This window comes from Mus caroli, unplaced genomic scaffold (genome assembly GCF_978045245.1).
Source record: "Mus caroli unplaced genomic scaffold, Mus_caroli_1 scaffold_5, whole genome shotgun sequence".
In the NCBI taxonomy this organism is placed as follows: domain Eukaryota; kingdom Metazoa; phylum Chordata; class Mammalia; order Rodentia; family Muridae; genus Mus; species Mus caroli.
The window spans coordinates 81,346,524-81,367,427 of record NW_028227260.1 but is presented as its reverse complement, the minus strand read 5'-3'; the positions used below and the strand labels follow the sequence as shown (position 1 = coordinate 81,367,427).

The following is a 20,904-nucleotide window of genomic DNA, read 5'->3' as shown; positions in this document are numbered from 1 at the left end:
ACAAGAATACAACCAACAAGATGAAAGACAATATGGCACTATCAGAGCCCTACTATACTGCTAGAGGAATCCCTGGAAACCTTAAACAAGATATTAAGGTTAAACCTTAAAACCTTAAACAATATCTTCCTACAAATTCAGCCCTAAAGACGATACTAGAAGGAAAACCCCAACCTAAGGAAGCTAATTACACCCAAGATCACAGGAAATAAATATCTGTATAGCAGCTAAACACAGGAAAGGAAACAATCTCTCTCTCTCTCTCTCTCTCTCTCTCTCTCTCTCTCTCTCTCTCTCTCTCTCTCTCTCTCTCTCTCTCTCTCTCTCTCACACACACACACACACACACACACACACACATACACACACACACACACACACACACACACACACACACTACCACCACTGTCTTAATTTAGGCTTTCCATTGCTATGAAGAGACACTAAGACCACAGCAACTCTTATAAAGGACAATATTTTCTTGAAATGGGGTTATGGTTTCAGAGGTTCTGTCCATTATCACCGTGACAGTAAGCATAGCATTGTGCTTGAGAAGGAGCTGAGAGCTATACATCTTGATCTGAAGAGAACAAGAAGCTGACTTTTCTGCTAGTAGCTAGGAGTAGTCTATTTTTTTGCACTGACTGGAGCCTAAGCACAGGAGCTTCAAAGCTTACCTCCATAATGATAGACTTCCTCCAACAAGGGCACAACTACTTCAACAAGGTCTTACCTCCTAATAGTGCTATTCCTTGGAGTAACCACATCCAAACCACCAAATTCTACTTCCTGGCCCACATAGGCATGGTTAAACACACAAGTCTATGGGTGCCATACCTAGCCATAGCATAATGCAAAATAAATAAATTTAGTCCAACTTCAAAAATACCCATAGACTATCACAATCTCAACAATGTTTAAAGTCTGAAGTTTTAAGTCTCATAACTATAATCCCCTATAAAACCAAAGTCAAAAACCAGATCACATGCTTCCAACATGTCATAGCACAGGATATATATTACCATTTCAAAATGTCATAGTGAAGAAATACTGGACCAAAGGAAAATGAAAAACTGCTGAGCAAATTACAAACTCTCAATTTTCATGTCTGATGTCAAAATGTTCTTCAGATCTCCAAGTCCTTTTATTTTTATTGAGTACAACAAACTTCTTTCTCTTGTGCTGTCTCTACTCTGTTAGCAACTTTCTTAGGCAGGTATGCCAAAGTTATGGAGTAATATCTTGAGGTATCCATGATACTCTTTGTGGCCTTTGCTTAGGTCACTTCTCCAGCTCTGCCCTCTATAGCACTCTAGGCTCTGGTTGAATCCACTCCATTGGTGCTACTGCTGTTGTTAGTAATCCCAAGGAACTAGCATCTCCAGTATTCTGGGGGCTTGCACTGCATCTAGGCTTACCTATAACCTAGCCTCTCATAAGCTCTCTTCATGGTACCAAGCCTCAACTTCTTTACATGACTCCTTTATTTCTGGGCAGTCAACTGCAACTGAGGTTACACTTCATTAATGGCCTTTCCTGGCATTTTACATTGCTAAGTCCCAGCTGCTGTCCATGACCCTTTCATGCTTTAAAAAAACAGTACCATTTGGGTGATTCTTACATATTACCAAGTCTGACTGCTAGCATGATATTTGTTTCTGGAAGACTGCTTCTTTGTGCTCTCAGAAAATACTTCCTGGAGGATCTCACTTCAGTAACATTAGACTCTTCTTAATCACAGCTAATTATTTTAGCTCCAGATAGCCAGCATGAGTTGTCCTAGTAACCCTTTCTACACTTGCGTCTAAAACCTGAGCCACATAGCCAAAGCTGCTAAATTCTGAAACTTCCTAGGGCTGAAACATTGTCCGGTTGTTCTAGAGCATCATCACCAGCTTTCTGGTTTCCAATGGTTTTATTCACTGCCTAAGCATCGTTTTCCTGGAACTTGCTCTGTATATTGACTTTAAACTCAGTGATCTGCATGTTTCTGTTTCCTGAGTGCTAGAATTAAAGGTGTTCTACCATGCCTAGACCTAAGATTTTCTCTACTTGGAAATTACTCTGTACCCATGTTGGCCCTAAACTCAGATATCTGCTTGCCTCTATCTCCTGGCCCTAAGCTTTTCATGGCCACTATGCCTCAAGATATGGATGAAAAGCATGTGCCATCCCATGTCAAGATCTGGATCAAATGCCTGTGTCTTCCAACCTCAAGATCCAGATCAAATGGCCATGTATTTCAGCTTCACACATGAACCTTCCATTTTCGAATTGTAGTTCATTTAAGATTAAAAAGTCCAAGTGAAACTAATTAACAGGTAATAATAATGTGTAACATGATATAACTATTATTGGTTCAACTGTGAACATCAATAAACTTAGCTGGGTGTTAAATTACATTTATTATCCTTGAACATATGATTTCACTCCATTACAATTCTTGATGCCCTTTAATTCTTGAACCATACATTTTGAAATTTTCCTTTCTAAGTTTGTTATGCTTGATCCAAACAGTCCTCAAAATTGAACCACTGAAAAAACTAAGCTGGGCAGTTTGAGAATTTCTTTGCCAATGTAATGAATATGAATCTCTTCTCCTGAGGCTCAGGCAGACTCTTCAGACATGGGCAAAAAAGCAGCCAGATTCTTCACTGAAATATCACAAAATTAGTTTTGAGACCACATACTAAAATTCTTCTCCCCGGAATCATCTAGAGCCAGTCCCCTATAGTTCAAATCACCTGCAGCGTCACTGTCCTCCATGCTTCTACTAGTGTTGAACTTTCAGACCCTCTTAAACCATTCCACTGTATTCCAAATTTCCAAAACCAACTTCCTCCAAACAAAACATATTCAGGCCTATCACAAAAATTTCCCAGATCCTGATATCAACTTCTGGCTTAGTTAGGGTTTCCATTGGTATGAAAAGACACCATGAACAAAGCAACTCATAAAGAACAACATTTAGTTGAGGCTGGCTTACAGATTCAGAGGTTCAGTCCATTATCATCATGGCAGGAAGCACAGCAGTGTCCAGACAGACATAGTGCTGGGAAAGGAACTGAGAATTCTACATCGTGAACTGAGGGCAACCAGAAGCAGACTCACTTCTGCACAGAGCATAGCATAAGAGCATCAAAGCCCCCCCCTGACAGTGACACACTTCCTCCAATAAGGCCACACCTACTCCAACAAGGCCACAGCACCTAACAGTGCCACTGGACCAAGCATATTCAAACAACCAACATCAAAATAACAAGAATTACCAATTTTTGGTCATCAATATCTCTCAATATCAATGGATTCAGTTCCCCAATAAAAAGAGACAGGCTAACAGAATGGATACATAAACAGAATCCATAACTCTACTGTATACAAGAAATAAAAATGATAGAATTACCTCAGAGTAAAGGGCTGGAAAAAAGTTTTCCAAGCAAGCACCCCTAAGAAACAAGCTAGAGTAGTCATTCTAATATTTAATAAATACACATTCAACCAAAAGTAATCACAGGAGAAGGGGACACTTCATACTCATGAAAGGAAAAATCCACCAAGAATAATTCTCAATTCTGAACATTGATGCCCAAAAGGCAAGAGCAACAACATTACTAAAACTTAAATCCCATATCCAACCTTTCATATTAATAGTAGGAGTCTTCATCATCCCAATCTCACCAAAGAACAGATAATCATAATAGAAACTACAGAGCAAGATAACTAAACTAACCGAAGTCATGATTCAAATGGACCTAACAGATATCTATAGAATATTTCACCCAAACACAAGAGAATATAACTTCTTCTCAACTTCTCCTCAGGGAACCTTATCCAAAATTGACCATATATTCAGCCACAAAACAAGCTTCACCTATGGAAACTGAATAACTCTCTACACAAGGAACTCTGGATAAGGAAAGAAATGAAGAAATAAATTAAAGAATTTCTAGAATTCAATAAAAATGAAGGCACAACATACCCAAAGATATGGGACACAATGAAAGCAGTGCTAATAGGAAAGTTCATAGAACTAACTGTCTCCATAAAGAAATTGGAGAGTTCTTGTACTAATAATTTAAAAGTTTACCTCAAAGCTCTAGAAGGAGGAGGAAAAGGAGGAAGAGGAGGACGAGGAGGACGAGGAGAAGAGATGCAGAAGCACCAGAAGAAGCAGAAGCAGTAAACATACCCAATAGGAAGAGATTGAAGGAAATAAACTCAGGGCTGAAATCAGTCAAATAGAAACAAAGGAAACAACACAAAGAATTAAAATAATAAAAAACAAAAATAAATAAATAAACAAAACAAACAAACAAACAAAACAAGAGCTGGATCTTTGAGACAATCAACCAGATAGACCAACCAAAATTAACAAAATCAGAAATGAAAAGAGAGACATAGCAAAGAACACTGAGGAAACTCAAAGAATCATTAGGTCTTACTTTGAAATCCTGGACTACACAAAAATGGAAAACCTAAATGAAATGCATAATTTTTTAGAAGATACTAATTACCACAGTTAAATCAAGATCAGGTAAACAATCTAAATAGCACTATAACCCATAAGGAAATAGAAACAGTCATTAAAAATCTCAAAACCCCTCAAAAAAGCCTAGGGCCAGATGATTTAATGCAGAATTAGACTTTCAAGAAGAGCTATTATCAATACTCCTCAAACTATTCCACAAAATAAAAGGAACATTGCCAAACAAATTCTATGACTCCATAGTCACCCTGATATCTAAACCACACAAAGAACCACAAAAAAGAATTCAAACTAATTTTCCTTATGAACATTGATGCAAAAATACTTAATAAAATACTTCCTAATCAATTCTCAGAATATAAAAGACATCTTATACGATGATCAAGTAGTTTTCATCCCAGGGATGCAGGGGTGGGTGGATCAATTACAAAAATCCATCAATGTAATCCATCATAAAAAATATTAAAGAAAAAACCCATGTGATTATCTCATTAGATGCTGAAAAAGCCTTTGATAAAATCTAATACCCTGTCATGTCAAAAGCCTTGAAGAGATCATGGATGAAAGGTCCATACATGAACAAACAAAATTAACTCAATGAAATCAGCTTTCCCTTACACAAACTGCAAATAGGTTGAGAAAGAAGTTAATGAGACAGCACTGTTCAAAATAGCCACAAATAATACAATTACCTCGGTGTACTTTAACCAAGCAAGTGAAAGACCTTTATAACAAGAACTTCAAGACTTTGAGAAATAAATAGATGAAGATATCAGAAGCAGAGGTCCCCCGTGCTCTTAGACCTAGTCTATCAACACTGAAAATGTACATTGGACTAAAACCAAGTCAGCTTCATTGCAATTGCTATCAAAATTCCAACACAATTCTTTACAAATCTTGCAAGAACAATTCTCAACTTCATTAAAAACAAAACAAAACAAAACAAAACAACAACAACAACAAAAAAAACCCCAATAGCTAGAACAACCCTGTACAATAAAAGAACTTCTGTAAGTATCACCACTCCTGACTTCAAGTTATACTACAGAGAAATAGAAATATAATTACATGGTATTGGCATAGAAACTGACAGGTTGTTCAATTGAATTAAATTACTTGAATTGAAAACCCAGAAATAAGCACACACAGTTATAGACACTGGATTTTTGACAAAGAAACCAAAACCATACAATGAAATAGGGAGCTGGTATAACTGCATGCTTCTGTGTAGAAGAATGGAAAATAGATTCATATTTATCACCCTGCACAATGTTCAAGTCCAAGTGGATCAAAGATTTCAATGAAAAACAGGATACAATAAAAATAATAAAAGAGAAAGTGGGAAATAGTCTTGAAATCCTTAATACAGGAGAAAATTTCCTAAAAAGAACAGCAATGGCTCAGGTACTAAGATCAGCAATTAATAAAGGGAATACCATGAATCTAAAAAGCTTCTGTAAGGAAAAGGATTCTTGTATATTGATCTACCCAGCCCTGAATCCCTGGGATGAAGCCTACTTGATAATGGTATACGATGTCTTTTATATTCTGGGAATTGATTAGGAAGTATTTTATTAAGTATTGACAGTGGTCAATAAGAGGAAAATGGCAACCTATAAATTGGGATAAGATCTTTAACAACTCTATACCTGACAGAGGACTAATATCCAAAATACATAAAGGACTCAAGAAGTTAGACACCGATAATTCAAATAACCCAATTAAAAATGGAGTACATAGCTAAAAAGAGAATTTTCAACACAGGAACCTAAAATGGCTGATAAACACATAAAGAAATGTTCCCTTAGTCATCAGGGAAATGCAAATCAAAACTATCCTTAGATTTCATCTTACACCCATCAGAATGTCTAAGATTAAAATCTCAAGGAACAGCACATGCTGGCAAGGATATGGAGTAAGGGTAACACATCTACTTTGCTGGTGGGAGCACAAATTTGTACAACTTCACTGCAAATCAATTTGTTTGTTTCTCAGAAAAAAAATGGGAATAGTTTTACTTCAAGACCCAGCTATATACTTCAAGTGTCCTGGGCATATACCCAAAAGATGCTCCACCATTCCACAAGGACACTTGCTCCACTATGTTCATAGCAGCATTATTTATAATAGCCAGGAACTAGAAACAACCCAGTTGTCCCTCAACTGCATAATGGATATGGAAAATGTGGTTCATTTACACAATGGAATGCCACTCAGCTATTAAAAACAAGGACATGATGAATTTTGCAAGCAAATGGAACTAGAAAATACCAACCTGAGTGAAGAAACCCAGATACAAAAAGTACATGCATAATATATACACACTTATATGTGAATATTAGCCATAAAATAAAGGATAACCACCCTACCCTCCATAGATCCAAAGAAGCCTAATCGCAAGGAGCGTCCAAAGGAGAAAATTTGAATCCTTCTCAGAATGGCAAGTAAAATACATACTGAAGGTTGAAGGGTAGAGGAAAGGAACTGGGTGGGAGAGGAGACAGTAGGGGAATGGGTTGGGCATGGCAATCATATCTAAGGAGAGCATAGGAGAGAGAGAAGAGTAATTGGCAGTGGGTGGTGGTGCGCTGTCTCTAGGATGTGCCAGAGACCTGGGGGTGTGGAGGCCCCAGGTGCTATGGGGTCAAATCTAGCTAAGGCTCATAGCAGTGGGGATCCTGAGTGGCCACTTCCTGTAGCCAGGCAGGACTCCTTAAGGAAGGATAAAGATACCAACCCACCTACAAAACCTTCCACCTAAAATGTGTCCTGCCTACCAGATGTGCAGGGACAAACATAAAGCAGAGGAGGAGGAAATGGCCAAACAATGACTGGCCAAAATTGAGACCTACCCATGGGCAATCCCTGACACTATTAATGATACTCAGTTATGTTCACAGGCAGGCACCTAGCATAACCGTCCTCTGAGATACTCCACCCTGTAGGCAATGGAAACAGATACTGAGACCCACAGCCAAACTTTAGATGGAGCTTGGAATGTCTTCTGGAAGAGTTAGGAGAAGAACCGAGGGACCTGAAGAGGACAGGGACTCTACAGAAGAAACAACTAACCTGGACCCTCGGTTGCTCCCAGAGACTGAACCACCAACCAAATAGCAAGGATGGGCTGGGCCGAGGCCCCTGCACATATGTTGTAGAATTACAGCGTAGTCTTCACTTGGTTCCCCGAACAACTGAAGCAGGGGCTCTCCCTGAATCTGTTGACTGCCTATTGATCTCATTCCCCTAGCTGGGATGCCTTTACTGGCTTCAGTGGGAGAGGATATGCTTGGCCCTGCAGTGACTTGATATGAGTGGTGTGGGGTGTGGGATGTAGAATGGACCCAAGGGTAGTTCCCCCTTCTCCTCTGATTGAAAAATGGGGGAGAATCCATGTGAGAGGGTAATGGGAATAGAACAGTGTAACATTGGGATGTAAAGTGAATAAATAAATGAATTACTAAAACTATATATAACTTGAAGAAAGCTCTATTCAGGAATATAATACACAAGGTTTACACAAGAAAAAAAAAACACATACAAATCTATTTGGTCCCCAGATTTGCTTTTTTTGTGATTAGAAATATCTATTCCATATGTGGTTATACTTGATTATTTAAATTAAAATTGAATCCTTTCAGCTTCTCTTTGATTATAGGTATATTTAAGTATGATGCAGCTACATATAACTAGAGGCACACTGTTGCACAATGTAGGGTGAATATTTTCATTATTATAAAATGTTTATGTTTAGTTTTGAAATTAGATTATAGTTATATCATTTTTTTCTTTTCCTTTGTATTCTCCCAAACTCTCATAGACACTCTCACCTTTCTGCTCTCTCCCAAATTGATCACTTTATAAATATAATACAATTCTATATAATTACTTATAGTTACTTGTTATTTATTGTTTATATTTTTAGTGTCCTGTATTTTCAATATTTATTTTTGATGAAATCACCAATAGCCAACATTTTCACCATAAATATCTGTGTATTCGATACTAGTTAATCTATCTATAAGTAAATTCACTTGTATTCAGTGTATACTGAACAGGATTTGAGGGATTTTTCAGAAAAATATAAAATTGTGACTTATATGCCTACAAAAATAAATATATGTCCAAGACTTTATCTCTAATCATTCAGTAAGGAACACTGACCTGTGTTTGAACCAGTTCATAAGATTATATTCTGGCACTTGTTTTTGTTCTCACTTGTTTGATATAAGGTAGCAACTATAATTCTCTTCATCATATTATGTTACTTGAAACCCAACAAACATCCTTACAAAGTCTAGAATATTAAATTTATGTTCCATTCTTCCATTTCAGTACAAAGGAACAAATCAGAAGTAAGCGAATTTTTTAGATCCTATGCAAGATATCACAATTTACTTATGAATTTATTGGCTTTGCCCTCAACTAGGTTATTGTCCCTTCCTGAATGTTTTAAGAATTTTAACAAAGCTAATTTTGTTCCTTGCATTTTCTGAGTTGGCATCTTTGAGGAAAAAGAGTATTCCGAGGCTTTCTATTATACCATCTTCCTGCATTCTAGGAATTATAAATATTAAGGAGAAATAACATCCACTAAATCTATTAGTAAACATTATACATTTGGAAAATATAACTGTGTAGAATACATAGTGAATGCTTGTGTTATATACAACACTAACATTAGAGTAATAATGAAGGTTCATTAAGAGCAAAAAGTGTGAAAACTGCCTCTCTGAAGAGAGCTAAAATTCCTACTGTGCTAGTCACTCTACAGATCTTCCCTACAAAGCTGAAAAACCATAAGCCATGATAAAGATATAGGAGAGATTACTATGACTTTAAATAAATATTGTAATTTTCCTTTCTATTAAACCACTCATGTGGGCCAGTTGTTTATGTAACTTAATCAAAAACAAAGAATGGAAGATTATACATAGCTGACCATATATCTACTTCTGAGTAAGTATGAAATTTAAAACTGATTTTTACATATACTTGACAAATTATGCAAAGAAAAAGGCTAGGAAACCATATTTATTTTTGTTCTTATGGAGCAGAGGTAAGGTCTCTATAACCTAGTGTTTCTCAACCTTTATAGTGTTATGAACCTTTAATACAGTTCCTCATGTTGTGGTGGTACAAACCAAGAAAAAAATATTTTGTAATTACTTCATAACTGTAATTTTACTACTCTTATGGATAGTAATGCAAATATCTGTGTTTTTATATAGTCTTGGGTGACCCCTATGAAAAGGATATTTGACTTCCTCCTAAAGGGAACATGGCTCACAGGTTGAGAACCTCTGTTGTAATCCAATAATTCATTTATATACATGACTAACTGGTAAAAGGTTGGAGTCAAATTGCCATATACACTGGCCACTGACAGGAAATCCCCTTACCATATGATCAGATCATAAAACCAAATTCATAACTTTTCTTGCCAACAGTTAGAAATACTAAATTGGCTGGAAACTATGCAAAAGCAAAATACAAGATCAGTTAAGAATAAAATTGAGAAAGCATGAAATAGTTATATAGACACATATGACTCACTTTCAGGTTACAAGACAGCATAAATGTCTACTTTAAATTCCTCTTGAAGTGGTTTTCTCCTCGGGAACTTTACAAGGTTACAGTGTAAACTCCACTGGGCACTCTGGCAGATGACCTCCAAAAGCATTTGGGTATCATACAACAGAGGCCTTGACCACAGCACCACATATCATTTTTTTTTCTCTGAAAAATATAATATGAAACTACAAGAGTGAAAACAAATATTTTACATTTTTATTTAAGTGAAAAAAAGAAATTTCATAGCTAGTTCAAAGGAAAAGTCAAGAACCATACATTGGAATAAAATAATTGAACTCAAATAGAGGTAAAAGTTATTTTGCTTCAATTAAATGAGAAGTCAATGGAAACCTCATGAAATAAGACAGAATTCACAGATATTAAAGAGATAAAAGGCAATGGAAGTCTTGTGTTTGATAAAATCACAAACCTATGCTATATGTAACAACCTATACTCTTCCAAAGAAATATATATGCCCAAAATTTTAATGATACAGGAATTAAAGTTCTTGAAGGTAACAATACAAGCAGTCTGAAGTGGTGATTAAGTGTAGGGTTAATTCTTCCCCTAGAACTGGTATTCAATTTGAAGATGTCTTAATATCTTTGATTATTTTCCTTTCAGTTTTTTTTCAAAGCAAACATGAAAATAAAATACCACTCTTTTGCTAGGTACTTCCTTCTCAGTTCATTATAAGAAAACTCTCATCAATTAGGCATATTAAAAAATGTTATGTGGTATGGTTGTGCTGGATTAAGATTGCCAACACTGAAGCTATTCAAACAGAAATTGTATAACTAGTTACTGAGTTGGTTGTAAGGGCTTTCCTGCATTGTGTAGGAGGTTAGATTCCATGACCTTTAAATTCTCTCACAATTCTGAAGTCTATAATTCAGTGCTAGCTAGATGTCTTAATATCACAGATTACTCTCCTTAGAAACAATTTAGCTTAATGACCTCATCACATTTTGCCTTCCACTATATTTTAATTCAAATAGTTCAAAACCACACAACCATAACCACTACAACAACAAAAAAACCGATCTGTAGTTTCTGCATATAATATGCATATTTATATATGAACTGAATAAGTTTAATTCTCACTATAAATGTCTGTCAACAGACTGCAGAGAGATCTTCTCAGCATGATGTCACAGCATGGTCCAAAGGAGCAGAACAAAGCCTGCCATAACTCTTAAAAAGCCAGAGAATCAGAGTTCACTTGGGAGGTGAATTCCCCCACAGTCAGGCTTTTGTAAAGACTTCAGCCTTAGGGCCTTCTTCATTCTTATCATCTTCTCATTCAGTCTCAGTATTTCAGATCACAAAATGCATATGTGTTTGAAATTACATAGAGCTTTTTTCTCTGCCTTAATGTTAAATTCAGTACTAACATTAAAGATTAAGTACCTTTCTTTTGCACATGTATTCCACAGCTTACTAATTCTACTCATAAAAATCTTGAATTTTAAAAGTGAATAATGGGACAATCTCCACATTTTGGAAAGTAATTTTTTCAATGAAAATTTTACTTCATTTGACATCTATCAGGTATTCATGGAATTACTATATTACATGTGTTAAGCTGAGTTAGCAACCACCATATTAATAATTTTGCTCCAATATCTCTTAGTCTTCAAATATATAATTTTTCAAATTATGTGATATACTGACCATATACAAGTTGATTAGTTCATCTTCCCTTCTCATTTATACCTCTTTCAAAAATATATTTTCCAAAACATAACTTTATATATGATAAATGATTTTTATAAATTCCCCACTCAGATGTGAATCTTTGAAAAAGAACATTACTTGTATGTGGAATCATTCTTCATTTGCTATAACAGTCCCTTGCTTGCTAACCTCAGTAAACTTTACTTGTTGGAGCTGTTTATTAACACAGGATATCATTGTGTAACAACTTAAGGTACTATGGCTTTCTGATTTACATTTTATGGATAACTTAATTCCTTTAGTGAAATTATCTTCTAAATGCAATGGAAATATATTTTGAAGAATATGCATAGATTTAAAATGTAAAAATCACCTTTGCATAAATTATTTATAAGAAACAAATCATTTACTTCAATTTGATATCTTGGTTTGAGTTTTTATTGTTAGCACCCATCTTAATTTTTGATGCATTATTCAGTGATGGTAAAACATTTATCACCTCTATGCCTTTATTTTTATTCCTGAATAATGAGTATGAATTATGTCATGAAGAATAAGATAAAAATGATGGTTGACTACACAGTCAAGGCCCAAGTAATCAGTAGATGATACCTATGATACTTGGGTAAATTCTCAGGTAAATTTTTGATCCTGGAAAACAGCAATGGTAGAAACTTTTATTTTTGGTACTTTTTGGTCCTTCCAAAAGGACTTAACTAAAACTCACCAATGTCAAGGATGCTTTTCAATTCTCAAAGCCAGATCCACACCCTCTCATTTCTAACTCTCTACCTTATGAATAATTTCTCCAACATATTTCTGAGTTACCTGAATAAAGGGCCTCACAGAGTGGTTTCACAAAAACTTAATTAAGGCCTCTCTCCTACATCTTGGCCTCTGAACCTCACAAATCCTCATCCTGAACAGGAATACGTCTACTTCAGTTTCTTAGGAGGCTCCTGAGAACACTGACTGTCGGAATGAAAATTTTACTAAATCAACTGTCTAATCAAGCCATCTTGCCATTCTTTGATCCCATTTTCTATGCTCATTTCTTTCTAGCCTTTTCTACTGTTCTCTATAAAACAAAAGTTCCTTTTCCATCCAAAATAGATGCCATGAGTGGAACATATCTGCTATTACCACATCCTCTCTCATTGTTTTGTGAAGAACAGTGTTTCCCTACATGCAAATGATTTTATTTTTATTTCATAATATCAGCATTCTGTGGCTAAAGTGCTAATTCCTCTGCTACTTTTATTGAAAGTCATTTTAAAGCAGAGAGATGAATAACCCTGATGCTCATGTTCATAATATTCACATTTTATCTAGTCTATTAAACTAAGAACTTTCAGTTAGTATAAAGTCTTATTCAATTTCAAAATGACATGCATGCAACTGTCAGCTTTGAACATGATGAAGCAAATTCTCTTTGAAGAGAAAAAGAACAAGTTTATTACTGGAAGGAATCGTGGAATTATTGGATTCAAAATTGGAATTTACCATTCACCTTCTCTAAGTATCATGGTGCTGCTAGATTCCAAACTCATATATATATATATATATATATATATATATATATATATATATATTAATCAACCCCATTTTTTTTTACTGCAGAGTTTTAAAGAAAGAGATTAGAGCAGAGAAATCAATTGTTTGTTATAACATTTTATCCCTTATTTTGTTGAATGTTATACTGGAATAACTACCATAATGGGCACTGAATGTATTAAATATGACATTGTGCATCACATTTAAAGTGGATGGATTCCCTACTCAATTGACTTGTAAACCAGAATATGAAACACACAGAGACTGACAGGGTTCCAAAACATTCTATGAATTATTTAATAGTCTCAGTATTTTTCATATAAGAAGTGAGGCAGAAACATTGCAAACACAGATTCTGCTCTACTAAATGGGTTATCTTATTCTTAAAGTACAAAGACGCTAAAAAAGTTTGGATAATTTATTATTTTATGAAAAAAAATTTTAAATATGCTTTTTTATAAAACATTTCAGAAAAGCAAGTTTCATGTACATTTTTTCAGCAAAATCACCTCATGTGTTTTAAATGTAAATTTAGAGTTTAAATTTCACATTTCAAAAGGTCTCAAGTTAGAATCTATACAAGTAGAGACTATAGATTTACATTTTTTTTTATTTTAACTGCTTTTCAGATTTGTTACTGCACAGAAATTCCTGAGCCACATTCAGGGTCACTAGTATTAGAATTTGATAATCTCTAGAGCGAGAATGCTATATTCTTTAGCAATTCTTACAATTCCGTTGCCTTAGATATGAGTCTCTTAGGAAAATCACATATCACATAGCTATTTTGCTCACCACATTTTTAAAGTAATAAAAAAAGGAGAGCTGATAAAAATCAAAATTAGTTTGAGCCTTCTGAGAGAACAGGCAGAATATTTATAAGAAATCTTGTAGAATATCTTGATTTAATGGTTGAACTAGTTTATGTTGTCAGGTTTTTCTGAGGAAAGAAAATTGAGTGTGTGTTTCAGTCAATAAGACTTCAATTAAGCATGGATATACAAATGAGCTGCAGCTTGCAGGATCTCCTGCTGCCAATTATCAATTCAATTCTGACCAGATAACCATTATCCATGTTTGTGAAGCCCAGGTGGCAGCTTGGGTTGAGTGGAGGGAATCAGGTCACCGTGAGCCCATAATTGGCAGTTCTAGGGTTAACCATGCAAAATTTGCCAAAGTGGGAGGCCTGAACTTTTGTTCTAAAAGTTCATTCATTTTTTCAAATGTGGTAGAGATGATTAACATTCTTTCAAATCTGGTTATTTTCTCACTTTGGAGCACATAGGAGACTGATACTTTTTGCTACTTTCCACTGACAGGATCATGAGAATAAATTGTAGTTGAAAAAATGTAGACAGAAGTGTTACAGGGTGACATTTGGACCATAGTATTTAATGGTATGGTGAAATATTTGACACCTTTTCATGAGCCACAGTTAACTGCAACTTTCTAACTTGGTGAGCACTTCCTTAAACCTGAATCTGTGTGAGGCTAACATACAGCAGAGCCACATTGCCAGTCCCATCTTGAACTGGGCACATAAGGAGTGCTAAACACAAACACAACCATTGGTTCATTAGCTAAGGGACTCCATGTTACTACAGTGCATACTTGAATATGCTAACTAATGAAGCAAGGCAAGTTAACGGGAATATACACTTGATACAATATCATCCAGAGTACAAATGTATTCACTTATACTGTAAGTGTTATAATGTCATTTCTGTTTAAGTTTTGTATATTATTTAACTCTCTTAATGCCTTTTTCAATAATCTAAGTGATAGCAGTATGCAAGCACCTAATATTAACAATAAGGTAAGATCAAGGCCAATGTGTTATTTCAGTCCAAAGGAGATATTTTACAAATTATTTGTCATTTTTTTCTAAAAACAAAAGGCTTTTATTCTCTATGAATAATATTTTCAAAAATTATAATGCTGAACTACAAAGTGTCTTTTGGTAGTTCCAGAAATCTATAAACAAACTCTCTTAACATTGAAGTCATTAGAAAGAATTACTTCAATTCCAGATACTGTTTTTAAAAACTGTTCACTCTTGTTGTCAATGTTTTTAAACCTTTGATGTAACATCAGTCCCCTTTGTCCCCCAGAAGTTGGCTAAAAATTTACATGAACCTTTTTTTAATGTTGTTTCTCTCTCTAGCTGTCTCTGGGTGTGGGGTATTAAGTTCCTGGGTTTTTTTAAAATCATTCTTTTGAAATGATTTTTAATTTTCCCATTTTCCTTGGTGACTATAACCAACATGATTTTCCCCTCTCCCTGCCAAATAAAGGGGGAAATATTTCAAACAGCTTCTTGGCTCTTTATTATGAATGGCTAGTCCTAAAAGGATAGGCATTATAATAACCAATAAATCATCTTACTTGTCAGGCTATATATAGACATAAGGCAATACAAGCAAGCTTGCATGCTTTTTTGACCAACAATATAATGGTGCTTCAGTCACACAATTGTAACAGTATCCTTTTTTTTTTTTTAGAAATTATTTTCTAGGTCAAATAAAAATTCTCAATTATGAAAATTTATATTCATTAATTTACAAAGTTAGTACAAAGTATTTCCCCTGGGACATCTTGACCAAAAAATACATGTACCTATGTGTAAAGAAATCACTGTGCTTCCTTTGATTGTGAACAATGAAATTTTGAAATAATGTCTGAATAGAAGAAAGATATCTACCTAGATAAATTCAATTAAAACTGATGACTGCTCTGAATTCTCCCATTCCTTCCCTGAAGGTGTTTAAAAAGGAAATGTAATACAAGCCAAAAGATTTCTATTTACTGCCAATTCATGTTAACTTGAAAATGAAAACAAGAACATCTTAATACTAAATGAACATATGAAATGAGAAAATAAAAAGTACTACTTGTACTGCCAATTTCTTTAAAATAACACCATGTTCATTATAAGAATATTGGTTCATTGAAAATTAACGTCAACATCATTGATACTAACATCATTGAAAGTGTGGTTTATCCAAAAAACACAGTTCTCACAGTCATTCAATTTTGATTATTTCATAATAAAAACTGTGTATTTTGACCAGATAATGATGCATAAATGTTTATCATCATTCACACATATCTGAAATATACATTTCCAAATTGATACATAAATATTTATAATCATTCACACCTCCCAGAATTGTATTTTCAAAATTCTGAAAGCCATGAAAATTGTAATTTATGAAAGCAATATCTGTAGAATTCTGTTTTTCTATTTTCCTTTTATACTGTAAATATCAGTAGTTGGTAAATAAAAGAGATTGAAGAAACTTCAGGCTGAATCCTATCCAATTTTGAATCCTCTTTACTTTGTTATTGCCAATAAAATTCTCCACATTTCATGAGAATGATGTTTCTCCTAGAAGAAGATTAATGATATTTTCTGAATGAAGAATAAAGCACCTGGTCTGAAAATGTCTGCCAGAAATTATTATGTGTCAATAAGTACTCTAAAATGTATGTCTTTTGTGTCACTTGACAAGTCAGTTCTTGTGTTCTTAGTTTCTAAATATTTTGGGTTTCTTTTTCTCTGTAAACCTTGTGACTTGTGGTTTGAACATGTAATAAATCTCAAAGGTTAATGTGTTTCAACATGTGCTCTATATTAGTGGCACTGTTTAGGAAGGTTATGTTACCTTTAGGAGGTAGGGCCATGCCTGATTTCTGCTTATTTTCTCTGTTTTCCAGCTTCAAATACAATGTTTTAATCTGCATCCTGGTACTGTTGTCCTACATTCTCCTTCATCATTGGATGTATCTCTTTCAACTATAAGTGAAAATAAAACCTTCTTCCCTCCACTGATTCCTATGTATTTTGTCATAGCTATATAAACTGTAATTGTCTTGGTTGCTGTTCTATTGTTATGACAAGACACCATGACCAAGCAAGTAGTAAAAGAAAGCATTCAACTGGAGACTTGTTCACAGTTTCAGAGGGTTAGAGTCCATGATCCTCTTATTAGGAAGCAGGGATTTAGGCATGTCATTATGGCCCTGTAATCAGTGCTGAGAATTTGCATCTTATTATGAGGAGAGGCAGATGGGGAGAGATCAGGCATGGCCCAGTAACATACCTCCTACATACAGAAAGGCCACACCTCCTAATCTTTCCTAAATAGTCCACAAACTAGGAAACAAATATTCAAATATATAAGTATGGGGGGGCTATTATATCTTAAACCACCATAGTAATGCTCTTATTTATCCCTCTGCCATACAAAAACAATAGTTTTTCAAAAAATGGATAAGTAATACATCTGAATGAAATAGTAAGAAGCTATTGATTCAAGTAATTCCTGTATGGCATTGTTAATATCTACTGATTACAAAACTTTATGATAACCTCCAACATCCTTCTTAATAACCTTATAGGCAATAGTTAGAGGAGAACATATGCTGCTAGGTGGCTGATGTTAACAACCCACTTCCTCTCATCATGTTTTAAGAGATTATTTATAAAGAATCTTATGTTCACAAAACTAAAAATCTTTTCCTTCAAGTCGGTGGCTTAAGGATTCAAATAAAAAAGGATTCAAATAGTCATTTTTAGGAATACAGTCTAGAATTCTGATCTAACTGCAAGAGAAAAAAAAAAAACCTCAAGTACATGTTTTTTCTCTGTGCTTGAACATACATTATAGAAGTACAAAGCAAATAGAAGGCAGAATAATAAGGTTTTTCATCAAAAAAAGCTATTAAGATAAGAAAATGTCCTATTTATCTCTTGTACATAATGGGGCTTAGAGACAATAATTATTTGCGCCATGTTACAGTCCCTCTGCACAGGATTATCCTTTTAGTAGATGTATGTTCATAGAACTCCTTTTAGCATTGGACAAGTAAACTGCCATGAACAAGTTAGTGAAAACACAAAAGAGAAAATGACATAATTCAAAGAGTACCAAGAAAGGACAAGGAAAGTACAAAATTAATAAGGAATGATTTCCAAATGTTCCATGTTTCCATGTAATTTTACAAATAAGCTATTAAGATGATCACATGCATTGAAAAGCAATATTCTACAAGGGCTTTTAAAAGTTATAGGCTACCATGCTTACACAGCAAGGTGCTAGCAGTGATACCTGGTGACTTGAAGTAGATAAAGTAAACAAAGATCTCTCCACATAATTGTCATCCACCTCCACATACACACTGTAGCACATATTCCTCTATGAAACATGTGTCTGTATACTACACATGCATACACATGTACACACACACACACAAAAGTTTAAATTAAAAAATAACATATTTACAAATTTTGATAACTAAATTGACATTTTAAAATATTGCAATAAAACCCACAGACATAGACATGTACACCTTAACCAAGGCAGTTGTGAAATTGGAGGAAGAGTCTATTTAATAGTAGGGCAGCATTATGAATTAAATCTGAATTAGAACCTGAAGAAATTAGACATTGGGAACACCTTATACCTCAAATTTTATACACATAGAAAATGGATACTGTCAAAAGATGGCCTAGTAGGCCATCACTGGAAAGTGAGGCCCATTGGACATGCAAACTTTATATGCCCCAGTACAGGGGAACACCAGGGCCAAAAAGTGGGAATGGATGGGTAGGGGATTGGGGGGGAGGGTATGGGGGACTTTTGGGATAGCATTGGAAATGTAATTGAGGAAAATACATAATAAAAAAATATTAAAAAAGAAAAGAAAATGGATACTGAAAGAATGTGACTTTTTCATTGTGAAATCACAGTAAAACAAGAATTCAAAACTTGAAACCAGATAAGTCTGACAACAAAGTCTAAGCTTTTAAGCATTTTGCTAAATCATGTTCATTATAGCAGAATAAAAGTATGGTTTAAGGGTTTTCAAAAGTTAACATATGTGATAGTCAATTATGGTTACTGATTAAAAAAAAAGGTTCACTGGCAATCCTCTTTCTATATAGTTGTAATCTAACCTATTACAAGGATAAAGAAATTTGCATTTTTGCAATGCACCTATATTAGGAAATTTCACTGGTTGTAGCTACTTGTTCTCTTACCTGAACAAACATTTGTGACCTATTTTTTTTCTAAACTTAACACAACAACAAAAATAAAGAATATATAGCAACAAGGACAAGCATTGATAAATTATCCAATTCCTGTTGTAAACTACAAAACCTTTAGAGCTCTGAAAGATACCATATAACCAACATGATTTGTCAACTATGATTAGATTAGCTGGTCTGTTATCTTATCACAATAAGCCTTGTCCTGAAGTTAATTTTCAAACTAATGTAGTTTGCTCCCACTCCTGCTTATTGCATACATTTCTCTTACTATTATGTGCTTTTCATTCAATCCTAGAAAACCAGGCTGTGTTTCTCATGCCAGGTGAATGTGGTAATTCTTTGCTTTTTCATGTGTGATGACTTACAAACTGTTATAAAAGAGCAAGTCCAAGTACTACTAAAGGATAAAATGTACATTTTTAAAATGCTAAGTAATCTGTAACTTCATTTGCAACTTCTCTCCATGCTTCACTGATTTGCATGACATACCAATGAGATGCTCGTCAGGAAAGGTTTAAAAACATCACTCCATATTGGACTGCAATGTGTTATCTCAATTCCTCATGGGATTAAATAACACAAACTGAATCTCAAACAGTTTAATTAACAAATTGGTTAGCAGGATGTATGTGCACTTGTGGTGGTGATGGCATCCTCAGTTGTATACCAATGGTAAGTAAATAGAAGCATATAAAAGAAGTCTGTTTTTACAGGGAGCTGAATCATGAAAGAGATTAGGTACATGGTGCAAATAAATTACATAAATGTTAGAAATACAATTATTTCCTTCCTTACCTTTTCTAATCTTGAGAATAACAATACTTTTAATTTTCACAATTTCCATCTCTAAGAAAACAAAATACTTTTCATATTCTATTCCAAATATGAAGTAATTCTCTGTAAAAATATCAAGAAAGCTGTTGTTTACTGATAAGGACTTGATACAAAAATAGAAAATATTATCATACAACAACCTAGTGATAAAATAAAAGTATAACAAATGGTGGTAGTGATTGCAAACTTGTAATCATAGTACTTGGCAGTCAGAGTCAGGAAGATGTTATGTTTCAAGCCAGGCTGGGTTACATAGGAATATTCTTACAAAAAAATTTTTTTTTGATTAAAGCATGTCCTCAAAATTTTAAACATACAATTGCTTGGAAGATCCTCCAAATGTTAAGTACACTTTTTTCATCAGACCCTCCAGGAATGTATTCAAAACAAGGGAAATAAGTGTTCAATTAAAAACATGTAATTAAATGTTTTCAACAGTATCCATAGGAACTTAAAGATAGAAATATTGCAGAGGAACAGTAATGAATGAATTTATAAAAAAAAGTCCATGTCCACAAAATAGATTATCAGTGGATGATTGGCCCTAAACAGGTCATTTATACCATCCCTCTCTAAGGCTGAGGGGACATTGCAGAAGAAAAGAATGTAGGAGCCAGAAGATAGGGAGAATGGTTAAAAAAAATAAAAAAGCAAACTTTAGAGTGTGACATAGCCAATGCAGTTATGATCTTACAGCAGCTATGCAAGCCTGGACCTGTTATG

At 34.5% G+C, this 20,904-nt stretch overlaps 1 protein-coding gene across 2 annotated transcripts in view; it reads right to left on the bottom strand.

Moving 5' to 3' along the window:
* The window catches only part of Il1rapl1 (interleukin 1 receptor accessory protein like 1), a 1,382,089-nt gene that overhangs the window by 1,057,816 nt on the left and 303,369 nt on the right, over positions 1-20,904 (bottom strand). Inside the window, exon 1 of one of the 2 annotated variants that reach the window (XM_085838132.1) lies at positions 10,043-10,200. The exons of the other annotated variant lie outside the window; for it this stretch is intronic. The gene's annotated coding sequence lies outside the window, so the exon portion shown is untranslated. Of the gene's footprint in view, positions 1-10,042; positions 10,201-20,904 lie in introns of those variants that run through there. 2 annotated transcript variants of the gene reach the window in all.